Below are 19,210 nucleotides of genomic sequence, written 5' to 3' on the forward strand. Positions count from 1 at the left end.
GAGAGGTCTTAGGGCATAGGAATCACTACTAAGCTCTTCCTATAAACATCTAGCCTTTAATTATTTTGGGAAATTCAATATTGTAAACCAAATGTGTACTACCAATTAGCATGGATGCCAATAAAAAGTATGAATTCTCTACTTAAACTAGAGTGTAGTACAAATCATCAAATTAAAGCATTAACCATTCAATAAACACACAATTGGAGCACACTTTAATCTAGAGAAATATACATCTTGTAACCAAAAAGTATGGAATATCAAACACAAGCATGGATTGTCTACCTAATCTAGGAATTGAAATGCATTAACACTACAATTACACTAAGACAAGTTAATTAAACTAATTAACTAGGGGTGTAGAATAAACCATCAAGCATGAGCATTGTCCATCAAATTAATTCATAAGAGTATCCATTAAGAACAATCATGCATAACCATCAATAGATTCACCATTCAAGCACACATAGACATGGATCAAATTTAGAGACTCAATGTAGAGACATAACCCTCAATTCAATCACACATAGACATGTAAAAAAATTAGAGAGTTAATTGGAAGAATTAATCCATACTAATCATAGATAAAATCAAGATTTATATCATCTCAAGGTTAAAACATTTATTACAACATAGAATCCCCAAAAATGTCAAAGGTCTAGGGTTTAGAAGACTAGCCTAGGGATTTTCCAACCTCTAAGAGAATTATTTAGCTGCTCATGGATGTGGTCATTGAACCCTCGAGGGATTTCTTCAAGTTGAGCTCTATCTTCTTCCTCTTTTCTTGCCTCTTTTATTCCATAAAACCCTAAAATCTAGAGAGATAAACTAAAACTAGCTATAGACTATTGTATGTAAAATTCATGGAACAAAAAGTGGAACAAAAGTTAGAAAATGGTTCAATTTGATTTAAATACATGCTTCTTTGTACAGGCAACAACTCAGAAAATGGCCTTTTCATTGGTGTAATCCTGCAGCCAAAAGTTAGGTGGAGTTCGGGCGCGCTCGGGAATTAAACAGCTCACTGCCAGTAAGGTTTCGATCGATCACCGAGGTCTTCGATGGATCACCAATGGCTGCGATCGATCAAAGATGAAGTGACATACTTATCTTGACAACTAGCAACCTTATCTGTTTAACTGATGCTGACATGGCACTTTGAACGATCGCCAATGGCTTCGATCGATCGCCACTTTGGATGAATGATGAGGTGGCAGCAACCCTTTGTTAACATGGGTATGATGGATCGTAAGTCCTTCAATTGATCGGGGATGAATCTTCGATCAATTGCCAATGCTTCAAGTCAGATTTTCTGACTTTTTCTGGAATTTATTCCAAACTCCAAAAAGGGCTTAATAGGATGTTTTTAGCCTGTTTGAACCTTATTAACCTGAAATAGACAAAAACAAGAGTTAGAACTAAAACAAGAAAATAAAATAGATGAATGGACTAAAATACCCTAACTTAGCATATTTTAGCACTTATCACACCCTCAAACTTAGATATTGCTAGTCACTAGTAATGAACTGTAGAAAGAAAACAAATGAATGAATAACTATACAACTATGAACTAGAAAGCAATAAACGGATAACGCCACTTTCGTAGGGAACACAGTTGTATTTAGCATATGCAACAAGCCTTTTAAACCCCTAGGTTACCCCTAGTGGACGAGTGAAGTCTCGTGAGGATTTCCAAAAATGATACAAACAAACATTAAGTCTTTTCTCATTTAAGAGACACTAACATTCCAAACAAGCATTGAAAGAAAACTACCTCAAGTATGCAATTTTCAATCATCTCTAAGCAATTTCCCAAAATTTCAACAAGTAAGCAAATATGGTCCTCCACACATCTAGCAAGATGATCATGCAAATCAAAACAACTTTAGCATAATTTTTTAATGAACCGGCATCAAATATGCTGCTATCTTAGCAAATCAATGAAATGGGCACAACTAGTCTCAAACTAGCACATAAATCTAGTACTAATCATTAAGACAAAGAATGAACCTCTTTATTTAATTTATTTCCTACATGCTCTCTTTTTCTTTCTTTTTTTTATTTTTTTTATTTTAATGGGATTAATGACAAGAGTATGGTGTAATGTAGTGATCTCTTAAGCTCTCTAGATGATCCATGTAACGAGTGTTAGGTCAATGACTCCCAAACTGAACAGCTTTAGGGCATTAGGTGTAAAGACACCCTAAGGAATTAAAAGCTCAAATCAATTAGGTTACAAATCAAAACAATTCTCATAATGTCATTTCCCTACTTCCACCTTTGGTGAGAAGTGCTCACTTTTCTTTTTCTTTTGCTTTTGCATTTTTTTTTTAATTATTGTGTGAGCCCTTTACTTTTCGGCGCGAGAATTTAATGTTTAATGAGACAAGAATCTCGACTTCTCGGTAAAAAGGTTTGTTATTAGCATGCAAGGTCATCTTGTCAAGAATGAAAGCTTTCAAAGTAATACTAGTTCAATTGGGATATAACCAAAGCAATGATCACTAAGCATGTACCCCACAAATGAATACTATTGTGCGCATGTGCAAGTGTAGAACTCTAGAGTCGAATCTTAAAACAATCACACAAAAAAGATGATATGGACCACAAAAGCAAGCATGATATCAAACTTTGTGAAAAATTTGTTCAAAAATGGCATCCAAAGGCATACAAGGAGTATCAAACTCACAAGTCAAGCAATTTTTAAATTCTAAGTAACTTGACCCTCAAAAGGTCAGAATCATAGCTACATTAATCTCAAATCTCAATCATACAATTAAGTCTTAAATTTAAATAGAATGCAACAGAGCCATCTTACCTCCAAACTTAAACCGCACATTGTCCTCAATGTGCAATGAGAACAATGGGAAAAATGGAAATAATATACCATGGTGGCAAGCCTATGAAGCGCGGTAATGATCCATTAGGAAATATTGCACTCCTAAACTTGGAATCAAGAACCTATTTGAATAACCACACTAGCAAACTCACATCAAATATCAAATGGGATAAGGATAAACAAATCAAGCATTCTAAGGCAATATAACACAAGATGAAAGATATGTGAGATCAAACCCAAGATGAAGCATGAAAGTATGCATGACTATACAAGGGGGCACAATGGTGAAACTTTTTAATTTTTCATTTTATGAAAGCATACAGAAATACAAGATGTAACAAAGATGAAGAACAAAAATGTAAGAAAACATGCAAAATGCAAAAGATAAAGGACACATTGTGTTGTGAGGCTAAGTTTAACGTCTCTAGCAAAATGAAATGTTATATTGAATGACCCCCTCTAAGCAATATAGAAGCAAAAATGATCACTTATAACTCGTGACCCCCTTCTTTGCATAAATGAAACAAATAATGGTAAAGAATGAGAAAAATGAGAATCTTACCCCTTTGGATCAAAAGCAATGACCGGTTAAGAATCTCAGTCTCAAGCCCTTACAAGATTTTCAAGAATGAATCACAAAGATAAAAGGCAAGTAAGATGTTTAAAGACCCGGTCATTTTCCTTCCTTTCTTTTTTCCTCCATTTTTACGGATAAATTTTTTTCGTTGATTTTTCTTTTACGAGTTCGGTCTCTCATCGCTTAGTGTCATCTCGAGTGCTCGGGAATGGTTTCTGAGACTCTTTCCTTTGGATTGACAACTTTCTTAAAGGACCGAGTCATTTCTATTTTTTTATTTTTTCGACATTACTCACTTTTCGTCTTTTCCCCATTTACTACTTTGTTGGAATAACCTCACTTTTTGTGTTTGAAGTTGAGTTTTGACTTCACGAGTTTTCATTCCAGTTAATTTCCTCGAAACACGTAGCTTTACTTTTGGAGAAAAGCTCGTCAGTTGTTTCATTTTCCCATAGGGGCGTGGATGAAAGGAATCTTCAGAAACATTGATATTTCTTGGGGTATTTTTCATAAACATCTTTTGAAGATATTTATTTCAGAGGTTTTTAAGAAAATATCTTTTCGAAGACATTTTCATTCTGGGCAGTTGCACAATTATCCTTTTGTGTAGAGGCCTTTGTGCAATTAATGAAAGTTAATTACAAAATATCTCCTTAGGGCTTGAATCCTTGTACGGGATTAATTTTCACATTTCATCGAGTCATGTACTCTTAGAATTGTCTTGCGGTCAATCTCCCAAGTTTTTAGGTTTTTGACCCCTATTGCTGCTAAACTTGTTTGGGGCATATCTCCCTGCTCATGACTCGGCTTTTGACGCCATTTTTTTCGTTATTCATTTTTTCTCATTTCGGTTCTTTATTGTTCACGGTGTTTTGCCGTTTAAGCACATCTGCTCAAATTTCACTTTTCCAGACCCGGTGGGACCCGTTCGGGGCACTTTTAGGGTTTTTCTATAAATTGGGGGACTTAAAATGAAAAGTCAAACTTTTCTGTCTTCTTCCTCTCTTGGCCGACAGCCATGGAAGCCAAGGGACTGCCACCCTTCTTCTTTCTTTTCTAGTCACTTCCCTTTAGGAAAATGCCTTAGTGCCTTAGTGTTTATCATAACCTTGTCGAGGCGATCCTTTCTCGCTATTAGAATCCGGTTTCGGCCATTTTTCGAGTTGGGGTTTGAAGCCAAGTTTAGATTTTGGTGTGACCTCCTTGGGGTTTAATGTTCACCTTATTATCCCCAATTAAACCCCGAAGTATTGTCAGATTCGGGGCAGTTTCCATTTGGTGGCTTTTGAGATTTTCATCTCAAATTGAGGTAGGGGATGTTGTAGGTTTATATATATGTTGTATTGATTGTTTTCTGAGCATATACAACTTGTAAGCATGCCTTTGTTCAAGTTTTAGAATTTAATTTGATCATTTTCTAAGTATAAGATTTAGGCCCTGTTTGAATTGGCTTTTCAAACGCTGCTTTTGGCTTCTGGGCTTAGAAGCTATTATAAAGGATGTTTGGATAATTTTATAGAAGAGCTTTTAGATCTTAGAAGAGCGTTTTGGAGAAGCTGGGGACCCTAGCTTTGGTAAAACGCTCTTCTAGATACACACGGGAAGCCATTTATGGATTTAATGAATCTTTCAATATGACATGCGTACCCTTTTCTTTTAGGCATTAAGAAAATAAAATTACAACATCTGCCATTATAAAATAAAAGATATCGTTTTATTCCTAAACCCTAATTACAACTTAAACGAGGAAGATCGTCACTTTCCTTCTAAACCCTAACGACAACTCAAACGACAACTTCTCGCTTTAAGGATCTCTTTTGTTTCAGGCAAGGATATGACATCTTTTACTTTGTTGTATATGAATGATTGATTATATTTTGTATATGAATGTTGGATTGAATGTATGGTGTGAAGTTTGGAGTGACCAAAATTTTGAACTAATTAATCGTACTGTTTTTCTTAACCAATTTTTTATTTATGCCCTAATCGATCACGTGAATGTTGCATTATTAAACCTTCATTTTTGTATTAACAACCATTTTTCCATGATATATGGATGCATTTACATATACAACATTATAACATTTGTTATAAATATACTTTTTATACTATATTTGACATATTATTATAAGTATGCTTTTTGTACTATGATTGAAATATTGGAGAAAACTTTAATAATAATTAAAGTATCAAGTACTGTATTCATTTACTTTGTTGTATATGAATGATTGACTCTACTTTGTGTATGAATGTTGGATTGAATATATGGTGTGATGTTTGGAGTTACCAAAATTTTGAACTAATTAATCGTACTGTTTTTCTTGACCCATTTTTTATTTATGCCCCTAATCAATATGTTGCATCATTAAATAACCATTTTTGTATAAACAACCATTTTTCCATGATATATTGATGCATATACATATACAACATTATAACATTTGTTATAATTATACTTTCTATACTGTGTTTGACATATTGTTATGAATGTTTGTGATTGAAATATTGGAGAAAATTTTAATAAGAATAATTGTAATATTTTAATTTATTGTATATGAATGATTGATTCTATTTTGTGTATGAATGTTGGATTGAATATATGGTGTGAAGTTTGGAATGACCAAAATTTTGAACTAATTAATCATACTGTTTTTCTTAACCCATTTATTTTATTTTATTTATTTATTTTTATTTATGCCCTAATCGATCACGTGCATCATTCACGTATGAACATTGTTGTATGGATACATATACATACATATATGTATGAACACTTAAACAATCATTTTTGTATGAACAACTATTTTCCCATAATATATGGATACATATACAACATTATAACATTTGTTATACTTATGTTTTTTATACTATGTTTGAGATATTGTTATGAGTATACTTTTTATATTGTCCTTAAGATATTGGAGAAAACTTTAATAATAATTAAAGTATCTAGCCCAATGCATAATCACCTCTCATTCTTTATTAATCACCTCTCATTTTTTATTATTTAATTTTTGTTTTGTTTTGATTTTGTTTTGTTTTGATTTTGTTTTGTTTTTTTAGTTTTGTGATGGAAAATGATAGTGATATTGAGAAATATATATATGAGAGGATTTTAGAACGTGTTAAAAAAGATGATATAGAGCTCAATCAAATCATCGTTACAGCATCATGTGTGGCAGTGCTACGAAACTCATGATTATATAAATATTTTGTTAGTGCTATGACATTTTGTATTATTTGATTATTTGATTATATTGAATGGGTTGTTATTTTGTTAGTTGATACTTAATACAATGTAATATTTTATATACTGCACGAATTATTTGATTATATTAAATGAGTTGCTTGTATATATCATGTTGGATTATTTGATTATACTGAAATGTTAATTACTTTATGTTACCAAACAGTCCAAAAAACACTCAATTCAGGGCCAAAATAGTTATTTTAGCATTAAAAGAGTTTAAGCAAATGATTTGCCAAACATACATTAAAAACTCTTCTGGCCTTAAAAGCTCTTCTAAAATATAGTTCCCAAACAATTACAGATAAGCTAAATAGAAGTGATAGTTTCTGCTTCTTTTTTTCTTCTGCTTAAAAGCAGAAGCAAAAGTTATGCCAAACGAGCACTTAATTTCCATGGATGTATATAGCTTGGAATTAAATTATGACATGCTATTAAGTTAGGCCTTGATATGTTCATTAACATATATTAAATTGGAAATATTTGAATAAGTATTGCAACTTTTATTTAATAATTTTATTTTATGAAAATTTAATTCACATGGTTGTAACTAACATAAAATCAACTTGTAATGTGATATTAAAATAGGCATTGGTATGTTTTTTAACCTATGTTAAATTGAGGACATTTGGAGTTGTTTAAAAATCTAGAGAAACATAATTAATTAGCTTAATTAATTTTATTCTAAGTGTTTTAGTCACTTAGTTTGATATTTGATGTGATATATGTAAAGACCATGCTATGTCCTTTAACATATATTAATTTGAGGCTATTTGGAATTGATTTGAAATCTAAAGAGTTTAATTATTTTGTTTAATTAAATCCTATTTACTTGGTCCATGGATTTAATTATGCCTTAGAAGTTGTTTCTATGTTTAAATCATAGTAATTAGACTTAACATGATATAGGATATCATTGTTTTGCAAAGCTTGTTAAAATATATCTTGCGTAGGTATATAGGTTGTTTAGAATATTATAATTGATTACCTTGAAAACTAGTTACTAAATTATAACTTATTTAGTACTTGTGGCTTAGAATGGTAATTTGACTCAATTGTTATAAAATATTCTTGTTTTGTGTATAAATTGCATTTTGAGGACTTGACTTGTCATATGTCATTTAGACTTGAATTCTAGGACATGATTTGTGTGGATTCAACCTTACTTGTGTATGGAAGATGTTTTTTATGCATTACTTGATTTTGTATAAGTTTGGCCTAACTTATTGATTTTGGAAGGCTTGTAAGGAAAATGTACATGTGATGGCTAGAGTTTGGATCTAGTATGGAGACAAGAGTTTCCTTAATCATATGGAGTGCGCAATAGGTAGTACCTTGGGGGTTGTAATTGCCTAGAATAACTTATACACGTGCGCACTAGGTAGTACCTAATGGGTCTTAATTGCCCAGATAACTTGCTTGGTTGGTGATCAAGTATCCTAAGTCTTTCTACTATTTGATTTCACATTCAATTTCAAGTTGTTAATCATGGATTACTTGTGGCTTGAGAATTTGTGTTTACTTGGGTATATAAATCTCATTTAGGATACTTGAAATTGTATACTTGCTTCATGTGTTTAAATTGCATTTATAATACTTGAAATTGTATATTTGCTCCTTATTTAAACCTCATAATGTATACTTGAACTTGTATACTTGCTCCATGAGTTTAAATTTTGTTTAGTATACTTGTGTCGTGTATACTCGTTTTACGTATAATTCATTTAACTTAGTATACTTGTGCTTACATACTTGATTTACGAGTTTTCCATATTATTAGTGTACTTAGGTACGTATGCTCAGATATTGCATATCTTGTTTTAATGTGGTTTAGTATATTTATAAGTGTATACTTATATGTCGTGCATGGTGTTCAACATTGTTTTGTATACTTGAGCATGTATACTTGTGTGTTGCCGTTCATTTCAATTGCATGAGTAGCTTGAGATGATCCTTTAGACTCATTTGGAACATAGACTTTAGGTGGCATGACCCCTTTTGAATTGTTCCACATTAATGTGATAACCTTGTAAAAAGTTAGGTCTATGCATGTCCATTTCCTACGAGTAATACAGGTTACTCACCCCTCACTGAATGCGACCTATTTCAGGCAAGAAGACGTGGTTTTGGGACGCACAATATCCCTAGGTCATTTCGTTGGATTGAAGTTCTTATAAAAGTATTCTTATTCACATGCAAGTGTTAGTATGTTTGAGTTTTACTTTTAAAGTTATAATGTATAGTTAGGTTAAAAATGTCATTTATTCCTTGAGATTTGTAATGTGCGCCTAAGCACATTTTTTAACACTCATTTGATATGTATGACATGAGGCCAAGGGCCACAAACTTTAAAGTTCAAGTGTATGCATTTAAAATTCAAGTTTGCCTTTGAAATGTAATTTTTGTCAACTTGGAGGTTTGGCATGTAAAATTTTGTAAATGAAATGTAATGAAGCCGTAGGCCATTATACCGTGTCTAAAATGCCATATTACAATTGCGTGCATGCTGACATCATCACACAATAACATTTAGTTTAAATCAATCATGCTATAGGGGATTCAAATGAGACTTAAGAACTCTTTTCAGCTTTGGTGTATAATAGACTTCATTTTCACATTTTTGACCTGTTCGGTCGACCGATGGTCTATTTCGGCTGACCAGTTCATTGTTCAATTTGATTTGAATAGTAATTTGTGATTTCCAGTAGCTAGAGTACTGTCTGAGTCACAACCGGCCGATCGATTCATCATTTTGGACGACCGAAGTGATTTTTCTTCATTTTTCAGATTTGGGGTCATTCTGGGTTCATTTCGGCCGACCGAAATGCTTCAGCTCTTTATTCTTCAGTTTTGGAATAACATTATTGCTTCAACTTCAAATGGTCATAACTTCTTCATTTCTAGTCCAAATTGGGTCATTTTTTAGTCTAACCTTAAGAGATTGAAGTCAGCTTTCTGATGGTACTAACCACACATAGAAACTACAACCGTAGTGAGAGTTATGACAGTTTTAGTGAGATAGAATTGTGGTATCTCCTAATCAAAGGATGCCATTTCGTTCTATCTTCATATCTTTGTCGTCCAGACTCTGAATCAAGAGATTCTTGAGTCTAGAGTTGTCGATTTTTTGTTTCTTATCCAATGGTGTGCATGGTGGCACCCATTGCAGTTTGGAATAACCTTTTTGCCCTCAGTCCATTCCTTGAAGGGTTGAAACCCTAACTTCAATCTTGCTTCCGTAGGGATGACGTACATCTCCAAAGACTTGTTTTTGTTTTACTTTCGCATTTTGAATCCGTTTCGAGTCGTCACAGGACACACTGGGTTGTAAAAATCTAGGGTCATCACAAGATGTCATTTCAATTCATCTTTCAACACATGACAATTTGGTTTAAGGTTCAAACAAATTTCAAGTTCAAGTGAACATTCCCCCAAACTTATTTCAAATGGCATTTCAAAGTTCAATTCAATACCTATGAGTGTGTACTTAAGCCAAAGAACAACAATGATATCCTAGCAATGTATTTTGAACTCAAAACATCTAATTTCCCCCCCAAACTTATTCGAAGAACAAAGAATCTTGATATTGCAACAAAGATCTATTCGAAAGATGTAAACAAGCTTTCCAAACCAACAATGTGACATAGGTTTGTGCAATTATTGACAAAAGTATATACAAGCAAGAAAACTTATATTTTATTCCAAAAGGCATAACACTTTATTAAAAGAAATCACATTAGGGCAATTTCAAGCTTCACCATGCAACATCAAAACACTTGACTTCCAAAAGTAGGGTTCAAGATGACGTTTCAACACATGTTCCAAGAAAACTTCAAGTTCTAAGCAATTTGGCTCAAAAGATATCAAAAAGAGGCCCTCACATGGCAAGAATCAAGAAATGGATACAAACAGCACTTGAAACAAGCATATGGATGAAGAATAGAGCAAATGGAACAAGTTCAACTCATTTAAGGGCATGTCGGACAACTTTGGAAAATTTCAAAACTTTGGTTCGAAAGTGAAAATTTTGAAACTTTGGGGTTGTAGTGCTTACATGCATTGTAATTAGGCATTCTCACAAGAATCAAGCATGGAAACACTTAACAAATGAAGGAATTCAAAACTCAACTTCATATTTCAAAATTAGAGTCCAAAAACTCATTTTCAAATTTTGAAAACCAAAAACTTATTCACAAATGAAATTTCCAACTTTCAAAGGTCATTATTCAAAATTTAACACCTTAACCATGAGCATAAATCAAATTAAGTTCAAAAACTTGCAAAAAGTTCTATTTTAAAACAATTTCATGCATTTAGACTTGACTTTTCATTTTCAAGATTTAAAAACACAAATTTCAACTTCAAGTCACATAATTCATGCATTTGAACACTTAGGCTTTAACAAATGAAATGGGCTAGGGAGCATGCTCACAAATTGCCAATTCAAAAGAATGCACATCAAACATTTTTCAAGAATTTTCAAAGTTCAAAGCAATCTCATTTCAATTTCCATTTTTAACAATTCATGCTTCATAAAGTTTCTCCCAACATAATTACATCATAATTTAACATTTCACAATTCCGTTTCAATTTCTCAAGTCCACTTCCCATTTTAAGCAATCAAAGTTCACAATTTAATTTCAAATTCCCTTCCAATTTCCATTTTACACAATTGAACTCAACAATCAACAAAATTCCATTAAAAATTGAAGTCTACAACACAAATCATTTGGAAAAATTATAGCATCACAATCAACATGTCAACATGCACAACTTTTCTAAAAATGTCACCAGTTTAACTGTTCATTTTTCAGCATCTGAAATTCTAGAATTTAAAAATACAAAGCACATATATATCAATTCAATGCCACAGCCCAATCAACAAAACCAACATCCAATATTTTTGCCCGCCCTCCATCAACAACAAACCACAAACAATAAACCAAGTTTTCAGCCCATTCTCCATTCAATACAACACAACTATCCAACCTCCATCCACAAAATCAACATCACAGTGTACCCACAGTTAAGTCCCAAGGTTCCATTTTTGATCAATGTTAGTCCACTTCTATTTTTTTTTTCAATTTTACCCTTTTCATTTATTTAATTTTTATGGATTTCCAATTTTAAATTGAATCATATAGATGCATTTACACAAGAACATAAAATTGAAAAACAACAAAATGAAATGAAAAATTAAAAATTAAATTCAAAATGGGTACATACCCGCAAGAGAGAGAAGAGGCAACTGAGAGAGAGATGGGAAGACTCTGGAAATTCTGGTCAACCGTGGCCAGAGAAGGTGGAAGGTCGCCAGAATGTCGCCGGCGGTGGAGGAATGAATCTCCTTGGCCTAACTTGGCCGGAGATAGAGATAGAGAACTCTGAGATGCAAGAGGAACACCGAGAGAAGAAGAAGGAGAGCTCGGCCTTTAGCCAAGAGATCTCTGCCGGCGGTGATGGTGGTGGCGCGAAGAGAAGCCTTGGGACTTCGGCGGTTGACAGAGAAAAAATGAGAGATGGAGAGATTTTGTAAGGTGGGGTGGTTCAGGTGTGAGGTAAACGAGAGATTGAGAAGTCGAGAATATAGAGAGAAAGAAAAAAAAAAAAAAGAAAAAAGAGGAAGAAAAGGAGGATAGAGGAGAGAGAAAGAAACATAAAAAATTAGGGTTAGGGGGAGAGGAAAAGCCAAAGCAAAAAATAGGTCTCAATTTTAAATTTGGTCTGTCATAGTTCGATTGATAGAAGTTTGGTGATCGATCGTGAACATTCATGAAGGATGTAAAGAAGATGAAAGGTTTAAGTTCGATCAATTGCTAAGGTTGGCGATCGATCCATAAGTTGACGAACGATACTCTGGAAGATTATAATTTTTGAAGCATAAGTTCTATCAATCACTAAGGACCAGCGACCGATCGAGAAAACTTACGAAGGATGGTGATCGAGAGGTGATTCCAAGGCAAAATTGGACTTTGTAGACTTCAATCGATCGCCCGGGTTTTGCGATCGATCGAGAATGACACAAAAGAGCAGGAAATGCTCAAAATTGCCCGAAAACTCAAATAAAACACTTTGAAACATATCTAGACGACGCAAGAATGAAAAATAAAAAGAAATGAGGGAGTGATAGGATTTGAAAACCCTACGAATGCTAGTGTTTAACATCTCTAGCAAGACGTTGGGCTACTTAGCTCGGATCAAAGATCTTATTGGACATTCCCCTCTCAATGGGGTGCAATGCACTTTGAGCCCCACCCAACAAACCATTCCCTAAGGAACTTGTTGGATTTGGTTCAAAGAAGCTTAATGAACTTTTGTCAAAACTTAAAGATTGACTTTTAGGCTTCTATGGCCTTTCAAACTTGACGTTTGAAATAACACATTGGGAATAATCATTGGAAGGGAAATCATTTAACTTTAGTAGCTCAACAAATGGTAGACTTTCAACCACTTTTTCATCAATTTTATCAACAACATCGACCTCTTCATGCTTGTGAAAAGAGTTTGGGGTCGAATTAAAAATGTTCAATTTTACCTTCATGTGCCCAAATGAAATTTTCATTACCTACGTCCTACAATTGATATTAGCATTGGCGGTGGCCAAGAAAGGATGGTCAAGGATAACGAGAATTTGATTCTTTGGGCTGGCAACCGGTTCTGTGTCTACAAAAATGAAATCAACTGGGAAAAGGAACTTATCAACTTTAATTAATACAACCTCAATGATCCCATAGGGCTTTTTTATAGATTAATCGGCTAGTTGCAAAACTACCGACGTGGGCTTCAAATCTCCCAAACCTAATTGAACATATACCGAATAGGGAAAAAGGTTCACACTCGCTTCTAAATCCAAAAGAGCCGAATTGATAGCAAGATCACCAATGGTGCATGATGTCGCAGGAGAGCCGTGGTCTTTGAATTTTGGGAGGGTGTTATGTTACAAAATTAAACTCACTTGCTCGATAATCAAGACTTTCCTAGGTGCTTGGCTTTTTTATTTCCTCTTTTGTCTGCACAAGTCCTTCAAGAACTTTGCATAAGCCAGAATTTGACGAATGGTGTCAAATAGAGGAAGGTTCACTTTGACTTTTCTAAACACCTCAATCATTTCATTAACTTTGCCTTGTTGTTTCTCTAAAGATAAAGAAGCTTTCAAAGCTTGTGGAAATGGAGCTTCTAGCTCATAAGGCTTTTCAAAAGTACTAGATGATAAATTCTCTTCAATGTGATCTTTTTGACTATGCGAATGAGGAGTAGGATAGGAAACGAGATGGGAGTCAACACTTAATTACATCGGTTCACTCTCTTCACTAGGGATATCCACTTGGTTGTCAATTACTCTCCCACTCCTCAAAGTGGTGATGGAGTTCATGATCGGTCATTAACTATCACAATAATAATCAACCCTTTGGAATAACACAAATCATTGTAAAATAGGGCTATTGGTCGGGTAGGTCGAACCACTTGGACTGTTAGTTTATGGCAAACAAGGTTGTTATATTCACTTTTAGTTTGATGAAGGTGGTAAAAAGTTTGTTTTGTTGTTGTCACTTAAGAGCTAAGAATTTAAATTTCATAAAACAAAAGCTTGCAAGAATTTGAAGAAATGTAATGCAAGTAGAGAGGACTAGGGAAGTGAATCCGCCTCCATCCTTATACACATGCTAGATTAGGACTAATTTGGGGGAAAACAACATATAAAATGGTCATGATATATAGCATCACTCGGTTGCTATAATATCTTCAAGAGATTCATTAAATTAAAAGGCAAGAATAAACCATCAAAGGTCCACATGTTCAACTACCTAAACTAAGGTGTAGCCTAAAACATGCTTACTAAGTCAAGGATCATCAAGCCCTAAATTAAATGATGAAAGCACTTAAAGCTAGAAATCAAGCATAGACCATCAAAGGGAGAACCCAAGCCATGGATTATCAAGACTCTCCAACTTTATGCCAATAAAACCATTCCATGATCTCATTACCATTGTCACCATGAGAGTGCAAGCAAAAATGATTAAGAGAAGAAACCATCTAAAACAGATAATTAACTCAAAATAATCATTTGTATACATTAAGATCCATTATAAGAAGCAAGATGCTCTAGATCATGGAAAGACCAAAAATTATACATTGTTATCCCAAAATAGAATCTAAACTAGAACATGCTTACAAGGGAGGGCTTCATCACCTCCCTAGATAGGGGTTTAGTTACCCATGGATGCAAGGAATGAAGGAGAAAAAGCACCCTCACCCTCCATTTTCGTGCTCAAGGGGTTCAAGAACACAACCCCCACAAGCTCTCAATATTTCTCTCTAAAACTTGGCCCCAATGTAAGATGCTCCATTCCTTTAGCCTCAAGCCCTTTATTAATCCCTTAGCCTCTCAATTTCCCTCTATTTTCGTGCCCTACCAACCCTAGGAGGATTAGAACCACAAAAATAACCCTATGGGACAGCATTGGGATACAGAGTGCAGAGTTGTTTGCAGATCGGCGAGGGCCCGCAGGGCGCCCACTGGCGCCCGCGGATCTTTGCATGATGAGGGGACTCTCTGGAGGGTTTGGCAGGCGCCTACGGAACGTGCGGCGGGGGCCCGCGAGCACTGCGGGGCCCCGCGGATGAAGGATGGCTACTGGTATGATTGGCGGGCGCCCGCGAAGACTATCCCTCAGCAATTTCAGCCCTCCTTCGAACTTCAAATGAAATGTCTGTCAATGCACTCTTTGACCTGAGCTCAATATCACAACCCCACATACATGAGGACTCAAGACGTTTTGGCTCTAAAAGACGGTTCCCAGCAACGGCATGTGTAAATCAACAAAAATGCTTCTTTAACCATATTTGGGGCAACCGACCTGAAAGACAACAGAAACAGACAAATAAAGCAAAATTGTACATTATCGCCAGCTAATGGACTTAACTAATGTAAATAAAGGCGCTTGAATATGCAATATTCGGCGATTCTCACACCCCCAAACTTGCATTTTGCTAGTCCCATAGCAAAACTAAAATATAGAACCAAACAAAAATGACAACATATGAAATGCTAACAACATGCATTAATCATGAAACAAGAAATTACCTACGGAGCTCAACTGTAACTTGGAACAACAAAATTTTGGAAATAGACTCAGTAAGCAAACTACCTTACATATATAAAGCCTTGATACTCAAAATGGCAAAATAAGTTACAACTTTTACGCATTACTCATTAAGACCTATATAAACACTTCAATTGTCATTTCTAAAATGGAATTTAACTCTAACTTCAGTGAAAGTGAACTGGATTCCCAATATGCGGCTTTTACCCTCTTTTTTCCAATCCGAAAACACAAGCTTTCAAATCCTTAAATCTCCTTCTAAATGAGGTCCCCAAGGCTTAACTTTATTCATAAAACAACTTTTGTTGCTTAATGACGATTTTATTTATCAACTCAAGAGATCACTTACTATGGTCGTGCGATGTCAAAATCCTTTAAGCTTTCTAACCAACCCATGTAGCAAGTGTTAGGCCAACAACTCCCAAACCAGATGGCTTTAGGGTGTTAAGTGTAGAGACACTCCTAGGGCTTAATAACTTGAATTGGAAAGGCTACGAACTTCGACGAACCATATTTATTTATTTTTGGATGACCGTGCAATGTCTAAGTCTTTTAAGCTTTCTAACCAACCCATGTAGCAAGTGTTAGGCCAACAACTCCCAAACCAGATGGCTTTATGGTGTTAAGTGTAGAAACACTCCTAGGGCTTAGTAACTCAAGTTGGAAAGGCAACGAACTCAAACTAGTCATCATTATTTTTTATTTTTTATTTATTTATTTTTTTTCATTACTGTGTCAAGGGTATCCATTCATTAGGGTCACCAATTCAGATCAACTGAGCCCTGGTCAAGGTCAATTGGGTTACATACCTCATAATTAGGTTTCCTGTGTGCAAATGTGCAAAGTGAAGCATAAAAGAGTATGAAGTCCTGCGAAAATCTAATTGAAGTACTTATACAAACCGATATGAATCAACATGCTTATTTCAAAAAAAAAAATTTATTTATTTTCAAAAATCTCTTGGCTTCTATATGCAAAGTATTAAACACATGTTTCGATTCCAAAAGTTCCAAATTACACTATTATTGCTCCTAACAACATGATTTTATTAATTAACATGCATAAAAAATGACCAAAAATCATAAGAATGTAAGTACATGCACCCCTAAACTTGAATGTCACATTGTCCTCAATGTGAGAAGACAAAGGATAAGAAAAATAGAAATAAAAATGGAGAGTGCCAAGAACAATAGTACCAAGTTGAGGAGGAATGGAGTAGCGGTGCAAAAATACGCCACTTCGTGCATTCCAGAGCATACCCCCAAACTTAAATTCAAAAACCTATCAAAAGCATCTATACAGAGCAAGAATCATATGAATCCAAAAATCACTAACGATAACTGCAATTTATTTCAAAGCGAAAATCCATGCAAAGAAGCAAAATGGAATGCAATTATAAGTTCAAAAGAAACTGGAAAATAAATGGCAAATGCGGCCCAAAAGAAGTCTAAAATAGTACTACGGGAAAAAGGGAAATAAAACTGAAAGCATAAAATCACTCCACCATCAGAGTGGAGGAGGAAGCACCAGATGCGCCAGGCGCACGGTCAATCAATGACTGGAGCATAGCCTGTAAAATTTCTTAATTCTCTTGAGTCTTCTGGACGGCGCCCTCTATGGCATCAAAGCGCAGGCTAAATGCATCGAGACGAGCATTTAGGGCGAGATAGTCAGCTCAGGTCATGACATCTAACAGCGGAGGTGCAGGGCCATCATGAACAGGCGAAGTAGGAGCCACAAGGGGTGCTGGAGCACCCCAATCCAACTCGCCCCCAATACAGGCCTGACGGGACGTCTGAAGCTAAGTTGTGCTCGACTTCCAGACCTCAAGAGAAAAATCAAGAACCGTCTTTTCTTTAGCTTCACCCCGGGGTGCTTTGAATCCGGCATCTTTAAGCATCCTTGTGATAAGGTAAGGAAAGGGAATGCCCATGTGATGGTAGTGCGCGACCTAACCAGGAGTAATTCATTGTAGATTTTTAGCATTTGGTCCCAGACAAGCTGCAGGACGCAGAACCAATACCCCTTTTCAGCATTGTAGAGGGTTTTCAGAAAATCCCCCTTACGTTCGGAATGTCCTGGCATGGGAAAGACATTCTTAGCAAGGACCGAATCAAGGAACCACAACCGGCATGGCAAAAAGGACTTATTGGTGCTTGTGGTTTGAGTGCTAGTGAATTGGCCGGGGCAAATCTCCCCCACAATATCGGATAAGGTGGAGTCGGGGGCAGCAACTTAGAGAGGTAAGCCCGCCCCATCCACGGGAGAGTCCAATGGGCAGTCCATAGCCATAGCAAGGTTATCAAGGGTGAATTCATACTCATAATCATCAATGGTGGTTTTGATTTTGTCCAGTTCTGTACATGAATAGAACATGTTGGCATAGAAGAGACGGACCACGCGTGGGTAGTAGGAGTGAACACGTGGTTTCAAGAGAGTTTCAAGACCATGCTCATTCAATTCGCGGATGGACCACGCCATCTCATGATTATGCTTAAAACCATCCTTGATAGTGAACTTGGCTTCGGGGAACGATTGGCCGTTCAACCCAATTTGGGGTTGGAGGTGCATTAGAAGGGCCCTCGGATGATCTAGCACGCTTGGAGGCCACTCTAGAAGCCATTGGAATGAAGAAAGCTGGTTCGGGAATTTCTATGAACACCCAATGGAGGAACACACTTCCTTGAAGCTTGAAGGATGAGAGATTGAGGGATGAATGGAAGATGTGAGGGATTGGAAGGAGAAAGAAGGGGGAGATGAGGAGGAAAGGATGATGGGATGAGATTAGTAGGAAAGTGAGAGGTCTTGAGGGTATAAGAGGTGTAGGGCGAGGGCTTAGAGGTGAGAGGGAGAATTAAAAGAGTGAAATGGGCTTGAAAGCCCATTTAAAACCTACCAGTGAAGGCGGCGGGTGCCCACAGATGCGCGGCGGGTGCCCGCGGAATTGATGACGGGGGCCAGCGCGACTCGGCGGGGCACCGGGGAAGATGTATGCAACTAAGCATTTTTGCGGGCGCCCGCAGTGGCCCAGTGGGCGCCCACGATGTTTGTGCAAATGCTGCTTTGTGTAGCCTAATTCAGGATTTCAGGCTCGGGACATGATATCAGGGAAATGAGCCATGAACTTAAGCGCTTTGGAGATCTAAGCAACCATGCAAAACCACCGGAACTGTATTGGGCTCATAATCTCACAAGCAATAGTTAAGAGATCCAAATGCTAATGAAACTTTAGATTAGACAAGACAAATGCCGAAATGACTGTGAATACTTCCAGAAATGGTACAAAGACCCGAAAACGATAAAGAAAACCGAATGTGACCGCCAGAATGCTAGAGGAGACGATTCCGTAAGAGAGTACATTTTCGGTTAAACTTAGCGAATTCCCGAAAAATTCTTAGCACAGTGGCATATGGAAGAGGGAAGCCCAGTAGATGGAAGAATTA

The 19,210-nt window shown here is 35.9% G+C and overlaps 1 long non-coding RNA gene across 1 annotated transcript; it reads right to left on the reverse strand.

Annotated features, from left to right (window-relative positions):
* Positions 1-581: 581 nt before the first annotated feature.
* Positions 582-12,252, reverse strand: LOC132306150 (uncharacterized). The gene is made up of 3 exons (XR_009481836.1): positions 11,890-12,252; positions 2,819-2,961; positions 582-1,390 (listed from the first exon to the last, which is right to left on the reverse strand). It is a non-coding gene; the product is annotated as an uncharacterized LOC132306150 (long non-coding RNA).
* Positions 12,253-19,210: the final 6,958 nt, after the last annotated feature.

The sequence above is a fragment of the Cornus florida genome, unplaced genomic scaffold, assembly GCF_030987335.1.
Source record: "Cornus florida cultivar Cherokee Brave unplaced genomic scaffold, ASM3098733v1 CherokeeBrave_3.0.0_Hap2_Chr05, whole genome shotgun sequence".
Lineage (NCBI taxonomy): Eukaryota > Viridiplantae > Streptophyta > Magnoliopsida > Cornales > Cornaceae > Cornus > Cornus florida.